The 10,000-nt window shown below is 41.6% G+C and overlaps 1 protein-coding gene across 1 annotated transcript in view; it reads right to left on the bottom strand.

Annotated features, from left to right (window-relative positions):
• Positions 1–10,000, bottom strand: part of LOC118950106 (protein sidekick-1-like) — a gene marked incomplete at both ends in the record, with an annotated part of 122,910 nt that overhangs the window by 104,794 nt on the left and 8,116 nt on the right. The gene's annotated exons all lie outside the window — the stretch shown is intronic.

The following is a 10,000-nucleotide window of genomic DNA, read 5'->3' on the forward strand; positions in this document are numbered from 1 at the left end:
AGCATATCAGCACCCACTAGAGAACATTGCTGGTCATCCCTTTTAGCATATCAGTACCCACTAGAGAACATTGCTGGTCATCCCTTTTAGCATATCAGCACCCACTAGACAACATTGCTGGTCATCCCTTTTAGCATATCAGTACCCACTAGAGAACATTGCTGGTCATCCCTTTTAGCATATCAGCACCCACTAGAGAACATTGCTGGTCATCCCTTTTAGCATATCAGCACCCACTAGAGAACATTGCCGGTCATCCCTTTTAGCATATCAGCACCCACTAGAGAACATTGCCGGTCATCCCTTTTAGCATATCAGCACCCACTAGACAACATTGCCGGTCATCCCTTTTAGCATATCAGCACCCACTAGAGAACATTGCTGGTCATCCCTTTTAGCATATCAGCACCCACTAGAGAACATTGCCGGTCATCCCTTTTAGCATATCAGCACCCACTAGACAACATTGCTGGTCATCCCTTTTAGCATATCAGCACCCACTAGACAACATTGCTGGTCATCCCTTTTAGCATATCAGCACCCACTAGAGAACATTGCTGGTCATCCCTTTTAGCATATCAGTACCCACTAGACAACATTGCTGGTCATCCCTTTTAGCATATCAGCACCCACTAGAGAACATTGCTGGTCATCCCTTTTAGCATATCAGCACCCACTAGACAACATTGCTGGTCATCCCTTTTAGCATATCAGCACCCACTAGACAACATTGCTGGTCATCCCTTTTAGCATATCAGCACCCACTAGACAACATTGCTGGTCATCCCTTTTAGCATATCAGCACCCACTAGACAACATTGCTGGTCATCCCTTTTAGCATATCAGCACCCACTAGACAACATTGCTGGTCATCCCTTTTAGCATATCAGCACCCACTAGACAACATTGCTGGTCATCCCTTTTAGCATATCAGCACCCACTAGACAACATTGCTGGTCATCCCTTTTAGCATATCAGTACCCACTAGACAACATTGCTGGTCATCCCTTTTAGCATATCAGCACCCGCTAGACAACATTGCCGGTCATCCCTTTTAGCATATCAGCACCCACTAGAGAACATTGCTGGTCATCCCTTTTAGCATATCAGCACCCACTAGACAACATTGCTGGTCATCCCTTTTAGCATATCAGCACCCACTAGACAACATTGCTGGTCATCCCTTTTAGCATATCAGCACCCACTAGAGAACATTGCTGGTCATCCCTTTTAGCATATCAGTACCCACTAGACAACATTGCTGGTCATCCCTTTTAGCATATCAGCACCCACTAGAGAACATTGCTGGTCATGCCTTTTAGCATATCAGCACCCACTAGACAACATTGCTGGTCATCCCTTTTAGCATATCAGCACCCGCTAGAGAACATTGCTGGTCATCCCTTTTAGCATATCAGCACCCACTAGAGAACATTGCTGGTCATCCCTTTTAGCATATCAGTACCCACTAGAGAACATTGCTGGTCATCCCTTTTAGCATATCAGCACCCACTAGACAACATTGCTGGTCATCCCTTTTAGCATATCAGCACCCACTAGAGAACATTGCTGGTCATCCCTTTTAGCATATCAGCACCCACTAGAGAACATTGCTGGTCATCCCTTTTAGCATATCAGCACCCACTAGAGAACATTGCTGGTCATCCCTTTTAGCATATCAGCACCCACTAGAGAACATTGCTGGTCATCCCTTTTAGCATATCAGCACCCACTAGAGAACATTGCTGGTCATCCCTTTTAGCATATCAGCACCCACTAGACAACATTGCCGGTCATCCCTTTTAGCATATCAGCACCCACTAGAGAACATTGCTGGTCATCCCTTTTAGCATATCAGTACCCACTAGAGAACATTGCTGGTCATCCCTTTTAGCATATCAGCACCCACTAGACAACATTGCTGGTCATCCCTTTTAGCATATCAGCACCCACTAGACAACATTGCTGGTCATCCCTTTTAGCATATCAGCACCCACTAGACAACATTGCTGGTCATCCCTTTTAGCATATCAGCACCCACTAGAGAACATTGCTGGTCATGCCTTTTAGCATATCAGCACCCACTAGACAACATTGCTGGTCATCCCTTTTAGCATATCAGCACCCGCTAGAGAACATTGCTGGTCATCCCTTTTAGCATATCAGCACCCACTAGAGAACATTGCTGGTCATCCCTTTTAGCATATCAGTACCCACTAGAGAACATTGCTGGTCATCCCTTTTAGCATATCAGCACCCACTAGACAACATTGCTGGTCATCCCTTTTAGCATATCAGCACCCACTAGAGAACATTGCTGGTCATCCCTTTTAGCATATCAGCACCCACTAGAGAACATTGCTGGTCATCCCTTTTAGCATATCAGCACCCACTAGAGAACATTGCTGGTCATCCCTTTTAGCATATCAGCACCCACTAGAGAACATTGCTGGTCATCCCTTTTAGCATATCAGCACCCACTAGAGAACATTGCTGGTCATCCCTTTTAGCATATCAGCACCCACTAGAGAACATTGCTGGTCATCCCTTTTAGCATATCAGCACCCACTAGACAACATTGCTGGTCATCCCTTTTAGCATATCAGCACCCACTAGAGAACATTGCTGGTCATCCCTTTTAGCATATCAGTACCCACTAGAGAACATTGCTGGTCATCCCTTTTAGCATATCAGCACCCACTAGACAACATTGCTGGTCATCCCTTTTAGCATATCAGCACCCACTAGACAACATTGCTGGTCATCCCTTTTAGCATATCAGCACCCACTAGAGAACATTGCTGGTCATCCCTTTTAGCATATCAGCACCCACTAGAGAACATTGCCGGTCATCCCTTTTAGCATATCAGCACCCACTAGAGAACATTGCCGGTCATCCCTTTTAGCATATCAGCACCCACTAGACAACATTGCTGGTCATCCCTTTTAGCATATCAGCACCCACTAGAGAACATTGCTGGTCATCCCTTTTAGCATATCAGCACCCACTAGAGAACATTGCCGGTCATCCCTTTTAGCATATCAGCACCCACTAGACAACATTGCTGGTCATCCCTTTTAGCATATCAGCACCCACTAGACAACATTGCTGGTCATGCCTTTTAGCATATCAGCACCCACTAGACAACATTGCTGGTCATCCCTTTTAGCATATCAGTACCCACTAGACAACATTGCTGGTCATCCCTTTTAGCATATCAGCACCCACTAGAGAACATTGCTGGTCATCCCTTTTAGCATATCAGCACCCACTAGACAACATTGCTGGTCATCCCTTTTAGCATATCAGCACCCACTAGACAACATTGCTGGTCATCCCTTTTAGCATATCAGCACCCACTAGACAACATTGCTGGTCATCCCTTTTAGCATATCAGCACCCACTAGACAACATTGCTGGTCATCCCTTTTAGCATATCAGCACCCACTAGACAACATTGCTGGTCATCCCTTTTAGCATATCAGCACCCACTAGACAACATTGCTGGTCATCCCTTTTAGCATATCAGTACCCACTAGACAACATTGCTGGTCATCCCTTTTAGCATATCAGCACCCGCTAGACAACATTGCCGGTCATCCCTTTTAGCATATCAGCACCCACTAGAGAACATTGCTGGTCATCCCTTTTAGCATATCAGCACCCACTAGACAACATTGCCGGTCATCCCTTTTAGCATATCAGCACCCACTAGACAACATTGCTGGTCATCCCTTTTAGCATATCAGCACCCACTAGAGAACATTGCTGGTCATCCCTTTTAGCATATCAGTACCCACTAGACAACATTGCTGGTCATCCCTTTTAGCATATCAGCACCCACTAGAGAACATTGCTGGTCATGCCTTTTAGCATATCAGCACCCACTAGACAACATTGCTGGTCATCCCTTTTAGCATATCAGCACCCGCTAGAGAACATTGCTGGTCATCCCTTTTAGCATATCAGCACCCACTAGAGAACATTGCTGGTCATCCCTTTTAGCATATCAGTACCCACTAGAGAACATTGCTGGTCATCCCTTTTAGCATATCAGCACCCACTAGACAACATTGCTGGTCATCCCTTTTAGCATATCAGCACCCACTAGAGAACATTGCTGGTCATCCCTTTTAGCATATCAGCACCCACTAGAGAACATTGCTGGTCATCCCTTTTAGCATATCAGCACCCACTAGAGAACATTGCTGGTCATCCCTTTTAGCATATCAGCACCCACTAGAGAACATTGCTGGTCATCCCTTTTAGCATATCAGCACCCACTAGAGAACATTGCTGGTCATCCCTTTTAGCATATCAGCACCCACTAGAGAACATTGCTGGTCATCCCTTTTAGCATATCAGCACCCACTAGACAACATTGCTGGTCATCCCTTTTAGCATATCAGCACCCACTAGAGAACATTGCTGGTCATCCCTTTTAGCATATCAGTACCCACTAGAGAACATTGCTGGTCATCCCTTTTAGCATATCAGCACCCACTAGACAACATTGCTGGTCATCCCTTTTAGCATATCAGCACCCACTAGACAACATTGCTGGTCATCCCTTTTAGCATATCAGCACCCACTAGACAACATTGCTTGTCATCCCTTTTAGCATATCAGCACCCACTAGAGAACATTGCTGGTCATGCCTTTTAGCATATCAGCACCCACTAGACAACATTGCTGGTCATCCCTTTTAGCATATCAGCACCCGCTAGAGAACATTGCTGGTCATCCCTTTTAGCATATCAGCACCCACTAGAGAACATTGCTGGTCATCCCTTTTAGCATATCAGTACCCACTAGAGAACATTGCTGGTCATCCCTTTTAGCATATCAGCACCCACTAGACAACATTGCTGGTCATCCCTTTTAGCATATCAGCACCCACTAGAGAACATTGCTGGTCATCCCTTTTAGCATATCAGCACCCACTAGAGAACATTGCTGGTCATCCCTTTTAGCATATCAGCACCCACTAGAGAACATTGCTGGTCATCCCTTTTAGCATATCAGCACCCACTAGAGAACATTGCTGGTCATCCCTTTTAGCATATCAGCACCCACTAGAGAACATTGCTGGTCATCCCTTTTAGCATATCAGCACCCACTAGACAACATTGCTGGTCATCCCTTTTAGCATATCAGCACCCACTAGACAACATTGCTGGTCATCCCTTTTAGCATATCAGCACCCACTAGAGAACATTGCTGGTCATCCCTTTTAGCATATCAGTACCCACTAGAGAACATTGCTGGTCATCCCTTTTAGCATATCAGCACCCACTAGACAACATTGCTGGTCATCCCTTTTAGCATATCAGCACCCACTAGACAACATTGCTGGTCATCCCTTTTAGCATATCAGCACCCACTAGACAACATTGCTGGTCATCCCTTTTAGCATATCAGCACCCACTAGAGAACATTGCTGGTCATCCCTTTTAGCATATCAGCACCCACTAGAGAACATTGCTGGTCATCCCTTTTAGCATATCAGTACCCACTAGAGAACATTGCTGGTCATCCCTTTTAGCATATCAGTACCCACTAGAGAACATTGCTGGTCATCCCTTTTAGCATATCAGCACCCACTAGAGAACATTGCTGGTCATCCCTTTTAGCATATCAGTACCCACTAGAGAACATTGCTGGTCATCCCTTTTAGCATATCAGCACCCACTAGACAACATTGCTGGTCATCCCTTTTAGCATATCAGTACCCACTAGAGAACATTGCTGGTCATCCCTTTTAGCATATCAGCACCCACTAGAGAACATTGCTGGTCATCCCTTTTAGCATATCAGCACCCACTAGAGAACATTGCCGGTCATCCCTTTTAGCATATCAGCACCCACTAGAGAACATTGCCGGTCATCCCTTTTAGCATATCAGCACCCACTAGACAACATTGCTGGTCATCCCTTTTAGCATATCAGCACCCAATAGAGAACATTGCTGGTCATCCCTTTTAGCATATCAGCACCCACTAGAGAACATTGCCGGTCATCCCTTTTAGCATATCAGCACCCACTAGACAACATTGCTGGTCATCCCTTTTAGCATTTCAGCACCCACTAGACAACATTGCTGGTCATCCCTTTTAGCATATCAGCACCCACTAGAGAACATTGCTGGTCATCCCTTTTAGCATATCAGTACCCACTAGACAACATTGCTGGTCATCCCTTTTAGCATATCAGCACCCACTAGAGAACATTGCTGGTCATCCCTTTTAGCATATCAGCACCCACTAGACAACATTGCTGGTCATCCCTTTTAGCATATCAGCACCCACTAGACAACATTGCTGGTCATCCCTTTTAGCATATCAGCACCCACTAGACAACATTGCTGGTCATCCCTTTTAGCATATCAGCACCCACTAGACAACATTGCTGGTCATCCCTTTTAGCATATCAGCACCCACTAGACAACATTGCTGGTCATCCCTTTTAGCATATCAGTACCCACTAGACAACATTGCTGGTCATCCCTTTTAGCATATCAGCACCCGCTAGACAACATTGCCGGTCATCCCTTTTAGCATATCAGCACCCACTAGAGAACATTGCTGGTCATCCCTTTTAGCATATCAGCACCCACTAGAGAACATTGCCGGTCATCCCTTTTAGCATATCAGCACCCACTAGAGAACATTGCTGGTCATCCCTTTTAGCATATCAGCACCCACTAGACAACATTGCTGGTCATCCCTTTTAGCATATCAGTACCCACTAGACAACATTGCTGGTCATCCCTTTTAGCATATCAGTACCCACTAGACAACATTGCTGGTCATCCCTTTTAGCATATCAGCACCCACTAGACAACATTGCCGGTCATCCCTTTTAGCATATCAGTACCCACTAGACAACATTGCCGGTCATCCCTTTTAGCATATCAGTACCCACTAGAGAACATTGCCGGTCATCCCTTTTAGCATATCAGTACCCGCTAGACAACATTGCCGGTCATCCCTTTTAGCATATCAGCACCCACTAGACAACATTGCCGGTCATCCCTTTTAGCATATCAGTACCCACTAGACAACATTGCTGGTCATCCCTTTTAGCATATCAGCACCCACTAGACAACATTGCCGGTCATCCCTTTTAGCATATCAGTACCCACTAGACAACATTGCTGGTCATCCCTTTTAGCATATCAGCACCCACTAGACAACATTGCCGGTCATCCCTTTTAGCATATCAGTACCCACTAGACAACATTGCCGGTCATCCCTTTTAGCATACACATCAGATGCATATCAACCTGCAAGGTGTGCAAACATGTTTTATAAATAAAAGAAAAATAAATTCTAAATAAATTCTAAATAAATTCTAAATAAATTCTAAATTCTTGATAAATAAATTCTAAATAAATGATAAATTAATGATACATAAATGCTGAATAATTTCTAAATAAATTATTGATAAATAAATGATAAACGCTTGATAAATAAATGCTTGATAAATAAATGATAAATGCTTGATAAATAAATGCTTGATAAATAAATGATAAATGCTTGATAAATAAATGCTTGATAAATAAATGATAAATGCTTGATAAATAAATGATAAATGCTTGATAAATAAATGCTTGATAAATAAATTACAAATAAATGCTTTACAAATAGTGCACATACTATTGTAAAGGATTAATTGCATGAAGAAATATTTATGGAAATATATACATTTTAAAAAAATGAACGACAATAGTTATTTGTTTTGATAGAGTGAAGGATGTGTTTAATATACTTCTCCATAGTTATTTGTTTTGATAGAGTGAAGGATGTGTTTAATATAATTCTACATAGTTATTTGTTTTGACAGAGTGAAGGATGTGTTTAATATAATTCTACATAGTTATTTGTTTTGACAGAGTGAAGGATGTGTTTAATATAATTCTACATAGTTATTTGTTTTGATAGAGTGAAGGATGTGTTTAATATAATTCTACATAGTTATTTGTTTTGACAGAGTGAAGGATGTGTTTAATATAATTCTACATAGTTATTTGTTTTGACAGAGTGAAGGATATGTTTAATATAATTCTACATAGTTATTTGTTTTGATAGAGTGAAGGATGTGTTTAATATAATTCTACATAGTTATTTGTTTTGATAGAGTGAAGGATGTGTTTAATATAATTCTACAAAGTTATTTGTTTTGATAGAGTGAAGGATGTGTTTAATATAATTCTACATAGTTATTTGTTTTGATAGAGTGAAGGATGTGTTTAATATAATTCTACATAGTTATTTGTTTTGATAGAGTGAAGGATGTGTTTAATATAATTCTACATAGTTATTTGTTTTGACAGAGTGAAGGATGTGTTTAATATAATTCTACATAGTTATTTGTTTTGATAGAGTGAAGGATGTGTTTAATATAATTCTACATAGTTATTTGTTTTGACAGAGTGAAGGATGTGTTTAATATAATTCTACATAGTTATTTGTTTTGACAGAGTGAAGGATGTGTTTAATATAATTCTACATAGTTATTTGTTTTGATAGAGTGAAGGATGTGTTTAATATAATTCTACATAGTTATTTGTTTTGACAGAGTGAAGGATGTGTTTAATATAATTCTACATAGTTATTTGTTTTGACAGAGTGAAGGATATGTTTAATATAATTCTACATAGTTATTTGTTTTGATAGAGTGAAGGATGTGTTTAATATAATTCTACATAGTTATTTGTTTTGATAGAGTGAAGGATGTGTTTAATATAATTCTACATAGTTATTTGTTTTGACAGAGTGAAGGATGTGTTTAATATAATTCTACATAGTTATTTGTTTTGACAGAGTGAAGGATGTGTTTAATATAATTCTACAAAGTCCAAGAAAAAAACGTAAGTCTATTTTAATTTCCCTTAGAACTAAAACATTACAGTGTAGTCCATTTGATCAACTTTATTTGAACAGTTGATTAGCATCAGAGTTGTAATGAATAAAGTCCCGTCACAGCGGAGGTAAAAGGTTATTAACTATCTAATAAATGATATGCAGCTCCCTCTAGCTTCTTGGTTAAAGCAGAGACAATCAACTCCCTCTAGCTTTTTGATTACAGCAGAGACAATCAACTCCCTCTAGCTTCTTGGTTAAAGCAGAGACAATCAACCACCTCTAGCTTTTTGATTACAGCAGAGACAGTCAACTCCCTCTAGCTTCTTGATTACAGCAGAGACAATCAACTCCCTCTAGCTTCTTGGTTAAAGCAGAGACAATCAACCCCCTCTAGCTTCTTGATTACAGCAGAGACAATCAACTCCCTCTAGCTTCTTGGTTAAAGCAGAGACAATCAACCACCTCTAGCTTTTTGATTACAGCAGAGACAGTCAACTCCCTCTAGCTTCTTGATTACAGCAGAGACAATCAACTCCCTCTAGCTTCTTGGTTACAGCAGAGACAATCAACTCCCTCTAGCTTCTTGATTACAGCAGAGACAATCAACTCCCTCTAGCTTCTTGATTACAGCAGAGACAATCAACTCCCTCTAGCTTCTTGGTTACAGCAGAGACAATCAACTCCCTCTAGCTTCTTGGTTACAGCAGAGACAATCAACTCCCTCTAGCTTCTTGATTACAGCAGAGACAATCAACTCCCTCTAGCTTCTTGGTTACAGCAGAGACAATCAACTCCCTCTAGCTTCTTGGTTACAGCAGAGACAATCAACTCCCTCTAGCTTCTTGATTACAGCAGAGACAGTCAACTCCCTCTAGCTTCTTGATTACAGCAGAGACAATCAACTCCCTCTAGCTTCTTGGTTAAAGCAGAGACAATCAACCCCCTCTAGCTTCTTGATTACAGCAGAGACAATCAACCCCCTCTAGCTTTTTGATTACAGCAGAGACAACAACTCCCTCTAGCTTTTTGATTACAGCAGAGACAACAACTCCCTCTAGCTTCTTGATTACAGCAGAGACAATCAACTCCCTCTAGCTTCTTGGTTAAAGCAGAGACAATCAACTCCCTCTAG

Source organism: Oncorhynchus mykiss, unplaced genomic scaffold, assembly GCF_013265735.2.
Source record: "Oncorhynchus mykiss isolate Arlee unplaced genomic scaffold, USDA_OmykA_1.1 un_scaffold_303, whole genome shotgun sequence".
Taxonomy (NCBI): Eukaryota; Metazoa; Chordata; class Actinopteri; order Salmoniformes; family Salmonidae; genus Oncorhynchus; species Oncorhynchus mykiss.